Below are 17,399 nucleotides of genomic sequence, written 5' to 3'. Positions count from 1 at the left end.
AGGTTTGAGTATAATACAGTGGGAAAGTTTTTTCACACAAATGCTGCAATGATCATTTTGGAGACGCTATCCTGAGAGCTCCAAATATTAGACAACACAATTAAGGAAAAACAAAACTCAATACAGGTGCTGAAAAGAGTGTTGTTGGGCTTACAGTAGCATACAGAATAATTTTGATTGTATGTCTTGCTATAGTTCTTCTTAGAGATTTATGAACGGCATAGGATTTTTAGATGGTAACTAATATTGTTTCTTTATTTCTAATTATACCAGCAACTGGGTATTTTTCAAATCACAGAATCATAAAATGGCTGAAGCTGGCAGGGACCTTTGGAGGTCATCTTGTCCAATCCTCTGCTCAAAAAGATACATGTAGAACAGGTTACTCAGTGCTGCTTCCAAATGAATATGAATATCTCCAGGAAAGGAGGTTCTATAACATCCCTGGATAGCCTATTCTAGTGCTCTGCCATCTCCACAAGACGTGTTTCCTGATGTTCAGGTGGAACCTCCTGTGTTTTATTTTGTTTATTGTCTTTTGTTCTGGCACTGAGTATCACTGGAAAAGTCTGGCTCTGCTTTCATTGCATTTTCCCTTCAAGTATCAATCTCTGTGTGGCCTCATCAGCGCTGTGCACGGGGAGGCCTCCCCTCCCTTGGCCTACTGGTAACACTTCACCTACTGCGGCTCAGGATCATTAGATTTAGTGGCAAGGGCATATTGATGATGAGCTAGATATAGATCAAACTTGTACTCGGTTTCAGCAGGATTTAGGAACCTAGCTCAGTAAAAAAAGAAAATCCATTCTAAGCTGATTTCAATGCTTATTTTTCCTCCTGTTAGTTAATAAGCATCGACAAACAGCCCAGATTTTTGAGAATTTCTACTCTCTGCCAGAAGGTAATTATCATAACTACTTTGTATCACTTAGAAATGTAGTTCTCTGCATAATAGCTAGAGGTGTTGCTACATGGCCATCATCACCATAACACTCGAAAGGATGTAGCTCAAGACAGTAGGGAATGTACTTATGAATCTTTCTTAGAATATGCACAAAAAGAGCATCAGCATTATTTCAGATTTTGAGCTTGAGTAATGTTTGAGATAGGAGTATCTTTGCAGTGCTGCTTTCTGCCTACAGTTCTGGAAACCAATACTTTCTATTGCTCATCTAAGTTTTCTATTAACTTAAAGAAGTGACCCGTGCCTTTATTTGGTAATGTAAGAAGTCCCTACGTTAGTAAGTATCTAAGAAAATATTTTCTATCACTTGTGTGTGTCAAAGGTAGGCCCATAGGTCAAAGTAAGTTAACTATTAGTTCAGTAATAATACGCTTGAGGAACATTCTTACTAAGGCTTCTAATTAGTTACAGGCAAACTCAGACCTTTCTGCAAGGAAAGTGGTTAAATATTTAGGGTTCTTGAGTGCATGTGGTTGGTTTGTTTGTTTTAATAGGGGTAGATAACAGCTTAAATAGTAATATTTTCTTGCTCCATTTTATCTTCTCTAAAGCATTTTTTTCATCTTACAGTGCACTGTAAAGAAACATGCTTACTGGAATTTCTCCTAGAAATAATATTTCACCTGTCTGTAGCTTTTCTCCTGGAAAGCCTCTTAAGATATTTCTTGCCTTATCTCCAGAGTCTTCTCTTATTTACTTATTTTTCCTCCTGTCTTCTCAAGTGCTGTGTTCAGTTTTTGGCCCCTCACAACAAAAAGGGCATTGAGGCCCTGGAGCATGTCCAGAGAAGGTCAACAAAGCTGGTGAGGAGTCTGAAGCACAAATCTTACTGGGGGGAAGGCTGAGGAAACTGGGATTGCTTAGTATGAAGGATATTCAGGGGAGATCTTATTGCTCTCTACAGCTACTTGATAGGAGGCTGTGGTGAGGTGGGAGTTGATCTCTTTTCCCAGCTAGCAGTGATAAAACAAGAGGGACCGGCCTCAAGTAGTACTAGGGAGATTAAGGTTGGATATTAGGAAAAAATTCTCATGAATGATCAGGCATTGAAACAGGCTGTCGAGGGAAGTGGCTGAGTCACTATCCCTGGAAGTGTTCAAGAAACATTTAGACATTGTACAGGGGGATGTGGTTGAATGGTGAAATACTGGTGGTAAATGGATGCTTGGGCTAGATGATTTTGGACATCTTTTCCAACTTTGGTGATTCTATGAATCTATTGTACATCTCCTCTCAGCAGCTGGACCCTGCTGCTGGCATGTACAGGGGTCTCTGCTCTACTGGCGAGGCAGTGTCTTAGGATGAGGCATCTTCCCTTCAGGAGCAGCCTGTCCTTGCTGCTCCCCAAAAGACAGTTTTTCTTCACCAGTCAAATAATTGCTGCCATAATTTCTGCTCTCTTCAGGGAAGAGAGGATAAGGGCTTTTGAAAGAAGGAATTCATCAAGTAAATTTCTTGGACAATTCAGCACTCTAGTAAATCTGACTTGCTTAATTCCAAGAGCAATGTGTTGTGCACATACGACCCAGAAAGCAGTTTTCAGCAGTTAACTAACAAGTTGTGTCTCTTAAAACCATGGTGACAATTTAATAGAGGAAAATATTTAAATTCTTTTTCTACAATTTAAAAATTGTTCTATCTAGTTTAAGACTAAGTAATAGTAAATTCTGTGTCTGTGACCTGATGCAGTCTTTGACTCTAAAAATTTACTACTTTTAAAACTGTAACCATTTGATTCAGTTTGTGGAGAGACTTGTAGTTCATAGCAGGCACATTCATATGACATAAGCACCAGCTTATGCACTTTTTTTATGTAATGCAACTTACTGGAGAATCTCTGTCTGAATATGTCCTGAGCCATTCCAGAATGTAAGTCAGCAACTGAACTAACTTGTTGACTAATTTGTAGTTGTAGTTCGCCACCCTTCAGACCAGAAGGAGCAGTACTACAAAAGAAGTGGAGAGGCACTGGATCTCTCACTTTTATGACAACTACATTTGTTTTCTTTCTGTCCAGTGACTAGTGGAATTACATTGGAACATAAGACTCCAGTAAAATGTATTCTTGCAAAATTAATTTGAATGACTAACTATAATCGCTTAGTTTTGATTAATTGAGGAAAAAGTGTGCCTACCATATTTGAATGGTATCTCATAAGACTAATCTACCAGGTCAGGTCTGAAATAGACTATTTCAGAATTAGTAAAAAGAAATGGAAAGAAAAGTAACTCTATTCTGGTCAAAATCAGGACACTGGTAAACAATATTTTAATGAAATGAAGTACTCTGTTTGTTTAGAGACCTTGATTTGCAAAAGCTTACTTGTAAATTGGACTTTGGCCATAAGAGTAGTCTTACTGATTTCAATGAAGTATCTTAGTGCACAGACCTAACATACAATTGCAGGCTGAAGAGATACATTTAAAAGTAACATTTCTTTTAAAAAGTTTCAGGTGTTAAAATGTTGCATTCGAAGAGAAAGTTCTATCAAAATTTACCATAGTCTTAAGCTGAGACAGGGGAGGTTTAGGCTAGATATTAGGAGGAAGTTTTTCACACAGAGGGTGGTGACGCATTGGAGCAGGTTGCTCAAGGAGATTGCATCCTTGGATGCATTCAAGGCCAGGCTGGATGTGGCTCTGGGCAGCCTGGTCTGGTGGTTGGTGACCCTGCACGTAGTAGGGGGGTTGAAACTTGATGATCGCTGTGGTCCTTTTCAACCCAGGCCATTTATGATTCCCATTGGGCTTTTTATCTTGATATTAAAAGACTCCAAAATGACAGTTCAGTCAGAAAAACAACTGTATTTTTAAAATCTGTGGAGGATGCATATAGGACCTGATTTATTGCTTCCAAAGAAAACACCAATTTCAAATTTTGTACCTTTAAATTTTCATCTCAGATTAACTTATGCTTATATATGAAGTAGTTACTCTGTAGGTCTAATATGGAAAGCAGAATGGATACCAGTTATAAGAACTCAAGCCAAAAATGTGAAGCAATTTTTCTGAAAGAAAGCAGTAAACAAAGGACAAAACTGGAATGAGAAATGATATTGGTTGCCTGGTGCAATAAGTGGCATTGAATTTGGATGTAAAGTAGTTTGTACTTGGCTCATTTGTTTCATGAATCTTGATGAGGCTTTTCTCTCTTTTAGAACAGTTTCTGTTCTTATTTTCTGAGTTACTAATATCAGGTAATGTCAAATTTATAGCTATATAAGCACCATATTTATATGTATAATACTAACAGCTACTTCTAGGAATGTAATAGATGCCCTACTTAGACCTGAAACTCTAATTATGATACGATATTTCAGTAAACTACAAAAGATCTCTGAATAAAGCATTCTGGGCAACAGTAGAGTTGTTTCATTATTTCCTGCTCCCAGGATCTCCAAGTACACTGATTATATCCTGGAAAAGAAAACAAAGCAGCAAATCGATAACAAACACATGCTTCTCCTCTAAATGCTTTTTTTCTTTTTCAAATAATGTGGTCCGACTGATTTTAAATGAGTTACTCTAGTTTTCGGAATGAGATGATGAGGTAAACTCAGTTTGAGAGAGTAAATTGCTGAAAATAAAGCTGTTGGATCTTCTTCTGCTGCTATTCGTGAAATGTGTTGTACTTCTAAAACATTTAATCGTAAATAAGATGCATTGAATGAGGATCTGGAACAATGTAAAAAAAGTTGCAAAATAATAGCAGGAGTAAGTTTTTCTTCATATCAACAGCTTTACGTTAACTGATGTGAAATAAGCTCTCATGATCTATAATCAGAAGTATTAGATCTGAGGCTGTTTTCAGGTGCTAGGAAAATGCACTGACATTGCTGAAAGTAAACTGTGAAATGCATTGTATGTACTGAGAGACAGGTCTCAAATAACTAAAGAGAAAGCCAAATGGTTTTACTATCAAAATGCTGAAGTGGAATATACAGTAATTTTGTTCAGAAGCAATCCCTACTATCCTTGCTGATGATTCAAGTTGACAGCTGATTTTTCTGTTTTTCCCCGAAGTCTATTAGATTTTTTTTTCTTTAAAAAGGCAAATTCTCCAGGAGGCTTAGAAATAAGACAGTTTCATTGCACTATTTTTATTTTTATTATTATTATTATTATTATTATTATTTTTACTGAGCTTCACTGAAAGAAGTGTTATTTTTTTTAAATTTAGTCTTCAAGTAAAATGGTGTTCTGTTCTCACACCGTCAATCTCCTTTTCTTAAATATTATGTCTTCCTTTAAAAATTTTAAATGAAGGATTATGGAAGAGATGGTCAGATCACATATTATCCCTACTTAGAAAAAGAAAGCAAAATCTTGTCATTGGTTCCAACATGGGAATTGGTACATCCAGAGGCTTTCTGCCTCCTTGTTCCTGCAGGACCTTTGTCTCTTCATGAATCTAGGTGGCATGTAGACTTCTGTTACAAGGAGTGAAAGGGGAGGGGGGAAATTCACCAACATTAGTAGATTTCATTCATATGTAGCAAAAATACTAGGGAGAAAATGCTAATGGACACTTACAGGAAGGTAAATCTAAAAAAAAAAAAAATAACCTGCAAAAACTGAGTTTCTGTAAATGTATGAAGTTGAAGGCTTTCTCAGGATTTGATTTTTCTAAAGAAAATAGCTGAATCATGTCTGTGGTTAGTTTCAGATGCTCATTATCAACCTTCCTGGTCTTTCTGTGTACCAAAACACTGGAAAATAACTTCCAGAGAGGATAGGAAGAAGTGAGGAAGAATAATTCAAGGACAAAGTTAAAAGCAATCACCAAGCAACACGCAGTTGTTAGACTTCTTTGTTGGGTTAGTTTATATAAATCTCCTATATCACATTGCAGAGGATTCCATGACATCGCACGCTTTATCACTATTCTCAATTATATGTTGTAGATAAAACAGCATTTATGCAGGTTAATGTTGAGCATCAATTCATATTTACTCTGCCCCCCTCCCTCCGCTCCTTCCTTTCCATTCTTTTTTTGTCCATTTCTTTTCTTGAAGTGAACTGCAGTATAAAATCTTGTGCTCAAAAGAAATATATTTGAACAAGAATGCTTTGCTATTTTACTACTGCAATATGAGACATCTAGGAAGAAACTCAAGACAGGTGATATGAGACAGTTTTGACATAAGGGATTATTCTGCCCCTTTGCAAATCCTTTGATATCAAAGAATAGCAAGAAATAAGGTGTGAACTTATTACTGTAGATATTAATGTGAATTAGAATTTCTACTGAGACAAGTGAGGTAAAGGAACTTTGTGCATTATGAATGTTTCATTTGTTTTCACATTAGGTGTTTGTGTTGCGCTCACCTGCTGAAATTAATGACTGAAGTAATTTCAATAGAAAGCATTGTCTCCTTAAAGGACTTTCTGCAATTAGAGGGAATGACAGCAGTTTGTCCAATTACAGTGTATAACATCTACCCTGACTTCAGTAAGGCTATTGACAGTGTCTCCCATAATATTCTCATAGGTATACTTGGGAGGTTTGAGATAGACCAGTGGACAGTGAGATGGATTGAGAACTGGCTGCCTGACAGAGATCAGAGCATCACAGTCAATAACACGTAGTCTAGTTATAGGCCTGTAACTAGTAGTGTTACACAGGGGCTGCTGCTGGGTCCGGTCTTAATCATCGGTGGCCTGGATGCAGGGATGGAGTTCACCCTCAGCAAGGTTGCTTATAATACAAAGCTGGCAGGAATAGCTGATGCATGCGAAGGTTGTGTTGTGTTTCCATTCAATGAGACCTGGGCAGAATAAAGAAGTGGGCAAAGTGGAACCTGATGAGTTTCAACAAGGGCAAGTGTAGAGCCATACACCTGGGGAGGAATAACTACATGCATCATTGAAGTTCAGGGGCTGTCCTGCTGGAGAGAAGCTCTGAAGAGAAGGACCTGGGTGTCCTGGTGGACAACAGGCTGACCGTGAGCTAGCAGTATGCCCCTGTGGCCAAGAAGTGCAACAGTATTCTAGGGTGCATTAAAAACAGCGTGACCAGCAGAGCAAAGGAGGTGATCCTTCTCTCTGCTCTGCCCTGGTGAGGATGCATCTGGAGCACTATGTGCAGTTCTGGTCTCCCCAGTTACAGAAAGACAGGGATCTCCTAGAATACAGTGGAGAATCACAGAGATGATAAAGTGCCTGGGACAGCTCCTGTACAAGGAAAGGCTGAGAGACCTGAGGCTGTTAAGACTGGAGAAGACAGAGAGGGTCTTGTCAATAATTATAAATGTATCTAATGGATAGGAGTTGATAGAATGGAGCCAGGCTCTTTTTGGTGGTGCTCAATGCAGGACGGGACAACAGGCACAAACTAGTACACAGGAATTACCATCTGAATGTGAGAGAGAACTCCTTAGAGAATAAAATTCCCAGTGATGCTGTAGAATCTGCTCTGGAGGTACTTAAAAAACACCTGGATGCTTTCCTCTGCAGCCTACTGTAGGGAACCTGCTTTAGCAGAGGTCTCTTCCAACCTCTGTAATTCTGTGATAAGTGTGAGTTACCTGTGTGACTGAATCAATCTGATATTTGCTGTTTACGAATGAAATTTTGAATTGCATACTTTGTGTAGAAATCTGAACCCCAAATATGGTAAATGATCTGCAGGACTTCTGCAAGTCCCTTCTACTTAAACTTTTAATTCAATTCTATGGAATGAATTTTGATTAATTTTTGAAGGTGGCCAATGATCAAGAAATGTAGGAAGCATTACTTTAAGCAGCCACAGCAGATGCCACCTGCTGGCAATTACTGTTTTAATTGACAAGAATGTCATGATTAATGAAGCAAAGAGTATTGTAACATGATACATTACTGTCCTCTAGTATGTCTGAGATGCTGAAGGAAACATCTTTTCTTTGGTTTTGAATGTCCATCTTGAAAGTGATCGTTTATATGCAAATAACAGCGTTATTGCCACACTAGATCAGATCAAATGACCATAGGTGAGGCCTCTGACAGTAAGTAAGGTGGGATTGTGTATACGAATGCATACATCGTTGTTTCCAAGAATACACTCCAGTATCAAATGACTTGAACAATAAATATTTTTTATTTAGTGGCTATATAACAGAGATATTACACAGGCATACAGAAATGTGAAGGCGTGTAATGTATAGCGGGATCTAAAACTTGCATTGTTTCTGTCTTTATGAAAGCTTTGAAGCCACAGCTGTGTTTATCTAAATGAGCGACAACCTCTTTAATGGACTAATTAATGATAGAGTGGAGTGGGGCAATGACAAAAATAGAACTTTAATTTAGGCAGTGTCATGGTTTTTTGCCAGGTTCTTTATCAAGGTTGTTATTTTCCCCTTTTTCAGTGGAACAGCATCAATCCTCAGCCCAAGAGATTATAGTGAGGCAGGTGGTGGCAGATTTATATCACATGTCTCTGCAGTTTCTCTTATTCAACCTTCTTGTGTTGTACAACCTGAGGTATTGTTTCAAAATATCCTCAACTTATATGTTGCTATTTGTGCTAATGGAATGTAAAGCATATTGCAAACTACATCACATTCTTCATAACTGCAATGCAGTTTCTTCTAAAAATGCAAATCAAGGTTTCTTTTTTGTTTTGTAGTGAGTAGAATGTGGTCAGAATTAGGGACTGTATGCAGTAAAAAAGCAGAATGTATTTTTGGACTGGATATTTAGAGTAATGCAGTGCTAATAAGAAAAACACTTTGAATTATTCTGGGACCAATGCTATAGTTGTTTTAAAGTGTTTTCTGAATATACAATGGTACAGTGACTTGACGTTTTCTGTAAGCAATACATGGAAGATTTTTTTTTTCTAAAAAAGTAGATTTAGTCATCTGTCCACTTTATACTAGCCCTCAATTGTGTTTAGGTATTTAGTCTTTATCATGGTAGTTAGCTGCCTATGCCCCATTTCTATAGGCATCTGGCAGAGGCAGTGCACAGCTTCTGCCTATCAGTTTTTCCATGGTGTAAACTTGAGAAAGAAGAGAACATCTCAGTTTTTACAGAGCCTGCCTATTTGCAGTGAATTACTGAATCAGCATTTTCCTAGTCCTGTCAAATTAAGCTTAATAATGAGTTAGTGCAGCAAATCTGATTCTGAGGTTCAGATCTTGTTCAAATATTGAGAATAGTATAAAAACAGTTTAGTTCCTCTGAATATTCTTGTGTTGCCGTACTTCTGTTGCTTCTAGCAGCTTATGTTTGATGTTGTTACATCAGTATTGAGAAATAAGAATGTTATGTATAAAGAACTTCACAACCAATTTACATATACAGTCCCACTGAGCAACATGTCATTACTGAATTCTCATAAAAATACATGCTGAGCTATTTACAGGATCAACCAAAGTAATTAGCTATATCTGTTGTAATTAGGAGTCAGTCAGTATGTCATCTGAGATAATTATATTGCAATGCAGATAATTTTCTTGAATACCAAATACTACGCAGAATTTTGCCTACTAGCAGGAAAGTGCTTCTCCAGATTAAAATTTCAGTGGCATCTAGAAAACTAATAACAGACATTGCAGCGATTGAAAAAATAATGTGAAATTAATTTTAATGCAATGTTTTTGTGTTAGTCACATGATTATAGTAATTCCCCCTTTGTTTGATGTTTTTGAAGCTTTTACTATAGAAAAGTAGCCTAGTTCTTTAAAGAATAATCAAATTCTTCTCTTGGTAGCACTTTATTGAAGTCAACGAAGGTGCTGCATGATTGACTATTTTAAAATCTTTCAGGTATGTAATACTGTATATAGTATGTTTATTGAAGGACAGAGAAAAATAACAGAATTTCCCCTTGGAAATGAAGTTTATGTAGCAATAAGCATCTAAAACAACTCATGGTTTCTTTCTGGAACACTTACTCAGTGTTTATGTATAATCTAAGTTTTATTAGATCTCTCTTTTTGTAAAAGATTTTTTTCTTTAAACACAAATTAGATAAATAATTATCAAAGTCACAAGTATCTAATTTCAAGATTGCCACGCTTGCACTCAGGCCCATCCCAGTAGAAGGGCTGGGACTTGTAGAGAGAGAAGAGTTTGAGCTGCAGTGGGAATGCAGCTGTAAATGGGCTGCACAAGGACAGTGTGGGCTGGAAAAGGAATTTTCCCCTATGAAATTTCTCATCTAGAGAGTCCCTTGTGGTCTTTGACTCATGCTCAGCTAGCTAGAGGGTTCTATCCAGAAATAGTCCTACCTTAATTTATTTGAGCTGTCATGTCTCTGGCTGATGGATGCAGCTTAAATTTAAATATGGTTTATTTTCATGGAGGCTTTCCCAGGTATTCTTAATTCAGAGTTCCTGTTTTTGGGACCAAAGGACTCTATTTTCCTGCCATCATTCAATGTCTTAAATTAAGCAAGCCAGTTTTTGCCTGGTGAAGACAGACATCTGTGGTCTGAATTCAACGTCAAAAGCAATTCAGCAGGGTGCGTCACAATGGTAGAACAAGACGACCACTGTTTGTAGCAATAGTCAGGTATTTCTGCAGGGAGCTTATGGTGTACACTGGAAACTTCCATGGTCTACTATTCAAACACAGTGATTCCATGAATTCCTACTTCTCTCCGAAGAACCAATGTAAAAATTATGCAATTTTGTGCATTCCCCAATGTTGGATGAAGAGCTCTGAGATCAGGTGCCTAACAAAGGAGGAGGCAGAAATTTGCACTTCTTGTTTGGATGGTTGTGCTATGGCTGGCACATAGTGACACGTAAAAGGGAAACACTGGTTCTGAACTGGCCTCCAATTAAGAAAATGTGAATTTGAATCCCAGCTTCTATATACAAAACTGGTAGTATAACTATCTAGCTGTGGCAAGATGCAAACAAGAAAGAATATGAGAGCCAAAGGGATAGGAGTCAGAAAACAGAATGAACATTCCTGCCTTTTTTGTCAGAGCTTTGAATAAGGAAGTATATGAATTTTTGTTCTCTATTCATTTGATTTTGCCTAATTTTATCCAGTTTCAATATGATTTCATATGTCCTCCCTGGGTAGTTTGGTAACCGTGACACTTCTGTATGGTATAAGAATTTGGATCCAAAGCCATACAAACTTTGGATACCAAAAAGTTCTCCTTTAAGGCTACTGTGGAAAAGGTGAGAACCTTCTCTGTCTTGTTAGCCATGCTTTGATGGAAAAAGAAAAAAATTATATTGTTTCTTATGAGGAATTAGTATTTGAGTATGTTCCTGCAAAAGATGGAATTGCAAAAGTAAGCTACTGCTGAGCACATGTAAATCTACAAGTGCCAACTGAGTATAACGCTGTCTGTAATATGCGGTTGGATTTCAGTAGAGAAGAACTTTCTAAATGTTAAAGGTCAAACTGAGGTCAGAACTGAGAACCACACAAAGCGTGTAATCATGAGCATCTGTCTCATAGAATGGGAATTTTCTGTTGTTACTTTAACATATGTATAGGCGTGTATCTCATAGACTTGCTTTTAACTCTTAAACACACCACTGTGAGAGCATGGGGAAACTGAACTATGCTCAAAAAGCACAGCAGATTATAAATTATGTAGTAGCCTGATGATATTGTCTTGTTAATTTACTTTATGAATAAGCTGTTAAGAGCTTGGTTTAAAGAGAGCTGATAACGCTATTTGGGGAAAAATCCCAGCGTATATGAAATTTCTTATATAAAACTTACTACTGAGTCTGACAGATGGTTCACAGCTATTTGGCATCCAAGGCAGCTCTGAAAGTAATGCCTTCTGTTTTATCATGTCAGCCCTTGACATCAGAGGTAGATGTCGGTGGTATGGTAGAGGAGGTTGAATCTTCTCACCAGTATTCTGTTACGTGTTGTTGCTGTGACAGATGGCAGCAGAGGGGTGGTCTGACACAATGGTGTCTGACGTGGAAGTGCGTATGAAGCCAAGGTGTGAAACTCTATTTCTCCATGTGAAAATAATGGTGCCCATTGATATTCATCAGTGCTTGCTGAACGTTTAAGGAGACTGCACAGTGGATGTGAGCATGGTGAGGTGGTGGGTGCTGTACTTCAGCAATGGTGACAGTGGGTCACCCTTGATGGTGAAGATTTGGACAAGTACGGCATGCAGGGTCTTGTTCATCATTGGTGAAAATGCACAGCTAATAGTGATGACTATTTTGAAAAGCATTGTTCTGTAATATTCTCTATCAAATAGTGTTATTGTGCTTTTGCATCTTTTATGGTTCCAGTGGAATTAAATAGGAAGCATTTTTTTTGGAGCTACAAAAGTGTATCCTGAAATGCTGACAGATATATTCCTTCCATTAGCCTTGATTTTGTCTTTGTAGCATCCCAGCAGACAGGCAGTTAAATCACAGCCTACCAGAGAGTAGACTGACCTTTACCACATTATTTGTGCTTAAATGAGCCTTGGAGGAATTCACAAATGGCCTTGTCTGGATTTCTTTTGGGCTCAATTTGTGAAAAACACAAAGAATATTCATTCTTGTTTATGATTCTTTCTAAGAACTGTGCCATATACCTGTATTGTTTTCATTCCATTACCTTTAAAGCGTGATGCTTGATACTGATTGTCTCCACTCTGTTTGTAAGTGCATTTGCTAGATCTCATCTCCGATGCTTAATGCTGCTATCTGTCGTCTTACATTTTTTTTATATTACTCAATTAATGTTTGTGCTTTAAAACCCTCATGGCCCATGTGATGACTCAGAATTTTACTGAGCTTGTGCTGCACATGTGACAGAGAAGCTGGGAATATGACTATAAAGGCCCATTAAGGTCACTTGCTCTGTAGGCTACCATTCCTCATCCCACAGCAGTGGGACTCATTTAATGAGATGTGGAAAAATTGTTGCGCTGATGTAGGCAGTGTAATTGTCGATCTTATGAAATATGGTGATGGTGAAATAGTAGCTAAGCTGGCATAATTCCAGTTCTCATATATTCACACCACAAACATTTACAGTGCTTGCCTGCTATTTTCACTTCTGCCTGCACTATGCTCAGAGTTAGAAAGTGGGTCTGAAATTGATTCCTGTCAAATTGTAATGTTTTGAGAAAAAAGGAATCGTATTAACCTGAAATACTTATATTCGCTATTTACTGTGATTTACTGAATAATGCTTACTATTGAATCTACTGAATATTCATAGAAACAAAGTCTTCAGATATATTATAAAAATTCTAAGACAACAGTTTTCATTTCCCTTCTTTTTAGCACAAAATATGAACCTTACAGTGATATACATTTGTTACAATAATAATGACAGAAAAGTTTAAAAAAAAAAAAAAAATCTGAGGTCACATATTGCAACGGGCAGAGAGGGAAGCAACTTGTACAGTTCCTGTCCAACGTCTTGATGCAATTTTTCTCCTCTTGAAGTAAAAGTATTTGTTATGCTTTTCCCAGTGAGTGGTTTAATTTAAGATAGCACTGGAACCTATTTCTCTATTAATTTGACTTGTAATCTGTTGACATTGATGATATTGATTCATGAGGGTTTTTTTTTCAGATGTGTAATTTTGTGGAGCTGATTGGAGCTTTTTTAATCTTAAAAATGAATATTCACATCTGGGTTTGGAAACGGTCTTTTTGCTTTTAATATCGTCTGGGCAAATCTAACTCATTTAGAGGGCTAGGTTTCAGATATTATTCATGAAGGCAATAGCTAGAAATTGGCCTGGAATATGAAAGTCATTATTCAGTTTTACAGGCTCAGGAACCAAAGAGATTTTGCCATAGAATATTAAAATAGCATCTCGGTGTTTTGACTTTAACCTCTCTAAATTTCAGTATGACCTGCATGTCTAATTCATTTATCCTGTTTGCAACCCCCAGTCTCTATTAGTTATGTTAATGGTTTAGGAATGAAAACAATATTTCTTCAAGAAATGCATTTTCTGTTTACTGCTAACCTAAATGGTTTAAAATCTTCAGTCAAGTCAGCTGAATCATGTTATCAAAACCATGGAAAAATGCTTTAGATGAATAAGAAGCTGTTTTGTTTTGTCTTGTATGTTTTGTTTTATATGCGTTGGTCACTGGAATCACTCCTTGAAAGTAATGCAAGAGGTGGATCTGTGATACTGTCACTGAGTGAGAGACCAAGATAAACACATTTTTATCAAGTTTTAGAGGAAGAAGAGGGGGGAATACTGTTTGACTCAGTTCCTCAATTCTGAATTGTTATTTCGTTTCTTCTGGGAGAATGACATCCCACCTATTCAAAAATGGTCTCATATGAGTATCCCGTAATTTAAAAAACAAACAAACAAAAAAACCCACAACAGATTGTTTTCTGGTTTTCTCCTCATATGAGATTGCATTATTTAACCTAGTGTAACACAAGGCTAATTTTAAATCTTCCTTCTCTACTTTTCAGATTTGGATTGAGTGTTAATTACATTAAGAATGCAATGTGTGTGTGTGTGTGTGTGTGTGTTTTTATATATATATATATATATATACACATATATATATATATATATAATATTTTTATATATATTAAATATCTGTTTATAAATATATATAAATATCTTGTGTATATATATATTTATACTTGATATAAATATCAAGTATGTGTGTGTTTGTTTTCCTATTTTGTCATTTCAACCTTGGAAGTTTTGCACTGTGAGTTCTTTTTACATACATATCTATTCACATAATAAGCATTCAAACTGTGTTAATAGTGTGGGAAACGTCAGATATAGGGAGATTAAAATGGTAAGAAAGCAGATCTTTAAGGTGGTGAATTGCTTTATTACTGCAATCTCTTATGAACGTATGTGTCTAAATTATATGGATAAAATTGTTGAAAGATTCTCAAAAGCTCAATACCAAAAAATTGTTTTTAGCTAAATTGTCATAAAAAAAAAAAATTTGGAATTTTTTTAACATTTTCAAATACAATACAACAAGGATGTGTTATTCAATATATAAGTAGATGCCTTGTGTTTTTTTTCTATAGGCTTCCATTTAATATGTACCGTGATACTGTAGTATGAGAGTCCCACATATATGTCAAGAGACTTTTTGATATTTGGTCTCTAAAGAGGATCTTACAACATTTGTCACCTAAATGGGTGCTTCTGTGAGGCATGAACTGATCAGTAAGTCAACTCAGGTTATAACAGTGATGACTGGGATGAGAAAAAGGTGAGACAGAGGATCCCACCAGGATTGGTGACCTGAGTTGTCAGAGAGAGGGATGTACTGCATAAAGGTCGATCCCTGAAAACATCTTAATTTAGAAGGGCGGGGATTGGAATAGTGGGGCTTGGATAATTGCATGTCACGGTTTCATGCATCTTAGTTTAGTCCCAGACTGATGTTATAGGCACAGCAGAGAAATGGTAAGCAGCTAGAATCCAAGGATAGTACAAGGTGATGCCACTATCAATAAACCATTTGAGGAAAAATACAGTTTATTTAAATATCATTCTATAAACTGCCCCCCACTTAAAAAAAATAAAGTAGATACATCTTGCACAACATACTGGCCCACTGCCTAGACTACTAAAGCAGGAAGAAAGATGTCTTTGTTTCTTACACCATTAGTTCTAGCAGTAAATCTGAAGGATGTTTTTTAATTAGAAGTAATAAATTTTAAACAGATATTGGGAAAACATTTAAGTCTTTTATTATGCATGTGCAGGAAGTTGCCTTTTTTTGTCCATAACTATAAGTCTTGCCGCTTGCAGCATGGTGACAACCTAGGTAGGGCTCTGCAGTACATTTTACTGCATGGAATTGTAACATTTCATAAGCAAAAAATAATGGGCCTCTTTGCAAGAAGTAGACTTGGAGTGAAAAGTGGTATTCTCTGAAGGAACAGTGTATGTGTGTCTCTGTACACACCCATGTACAAGTGCTATTGTTTTTAAGTAGTCCATTTCTGTCCTGCAAAGTAAGCTGAGTACATTTTAGTTCATTGTGAATTTCTGAGCTTAATGGAGAAACTCTGTTCAGGAAGTCATTTCCCACTAAAAATAGTAATAAGTATAACTTCCTCCATGATCAGTGGAAGTCTAACATGACTAAGTTCTTGACATTTGTATACTAGATAATAATGTTAACATTGCTATTTTGGAAACAAACAAAAAATAACAACAATCCAACATAATTCTGCTGGACTCTTTAATCACTAGGTTTACCTCTTTTATCTTGTCTACAAGAACTTAAGGAAAAGGAACTTGAAATTCTTTATTAGGCTACCTGCTATCAAATTCATCCAAACTCTATACTCTTAAGAGGTTACAGCCAGGCAAAAAATAGTGTTGCCACTAAAGTATTTCAGATAAATATCAGGCTTTCTCTTCTAGTACAAAATGTATTGGCACAGGTATTACTTTCTTTTCATTGTCTCACATCAGCCATCAGCTGTATTCACTTAGCACTTCACATACTTTCAAACAGCTTATCTCTTCACCTCCTAGTGTGAGCATGTTACGTGGAATGAAGTCAGTCACCTACGTGTAAAAGGAAAATATGATAATCTTTTCATTAATTTAATTCCACTTGGATCACCACCAGAACATCTCTGACCAGAATTTAGCCTGTTGTACTTGGCTGTCAAGGGCACTGTGTGTTTCAGGAGAAGCTATTACAATTGAAAAGCAGCACATCAAAAACCTTTTAGTTTTGGTGGAATTTTACCAGTTGTTAGCACTAATTTTCATGTATTAGAAGCCAGTTGAAATTACTGATATAAGAAGTGATAATTTTCTTGATGTGAAACCAATAGGACATTTTAAATGTAATACTAAGGTAGAGAATAATTTACTTAGTCTCTGTTGTAGAAGAACATGCTAAAAGTAAAACAAACAAAAAAACTAATTTGGCAGAGTGGCAAATGCTTATGAATTGCGAGAAGGGAATGTAAACAATTAATTACTACAAATTACTATCAGATTTCAGGATGAAGTTAAATGAATGGAGAAAATGACATCACTGCAAAGGCCTGAGGCAAACTTTCAAAATAGTCCCTTTCCTTTCTGGTGTCCTTGGCCAGGTATTTTTTTGCATCTTCTCAGTTTGATAGTACTTATTCTGAATTTTGAAGTGAAACAGCAATTTAAACACACCCATGGCCTGACCTGTTGGTATATCTTTGTCTATCCAGATCTGAAGGAATCAGGATCAAGTAGTAGCTTGTACAGGGTGTTATTATACACCAATCTAACCTGATCTTATTTAACTATCACCTCACCTTGCCCTAGCACAAGAACAGTACTTTACATGTGTTTCTTTTCCAACTTCAAACTGTTCCTTGTCTAATCTTACATGCAGTGTTCTCCAAATTCAATTTTGTTACTAATGCACAAATGTTATCCTTCCACAGTGGTACTGATGGTTCTGCTGAGCATCTTTATTAACAGTGACAACATCAGGCCACAGAAAAGCAGCAAGATCCCCACTGGACACGGCAGATGTCAATGTATTGCCTATCT

At 36.8% G+C, this 17,399-nt stretch overlaps 1 long non-coding RNA gene across 1 annotated transcript in view; it reads left to right on the top strand.

The window, feature by feature from the left end:
- Positions 1 to 17,395, top strand: part of LOC125689625 (uncharacterized) — a 30,662-nt gene extending 13,267 nt beyond the window's left edge. Inside the window, exons 2-3 of the long non-coding RNA XR_007375368.1 lie at positions 16,860 to 16,960; positions 17,291 to 17,395. This is a non-coding gene — a long non-coding RNA (uncharacterized LOC125689625). The remainder of the gene's footprint in view (positions 1 to 16,859; positions 16,961 to 17,290) is intronic.
- Positions 17,396 to 17,399: the final 4 nt, after the last annotated feature.

The sequence above is a fragment of the Lagopus muta genome, chromosome 2 (assembly GCF_023343835.1).
Source record: "Lagopus muta isolate bLagMut1 chromosome 2, bLagMut1 primary, whole genome shotgun sequence".
NCBI classification, from domain to species: domain Eukaryota; kingdom Metazoa; phylum Chordata; class Aves; order Galliformes; family Phasianidae; genus Lagopus; species Lagopus muta.
The sequence above is the reverse complement of the archived record's forward strand: the minus strand, read 5'-3'. Positions and strand labels throughout refer to the sequence as shown.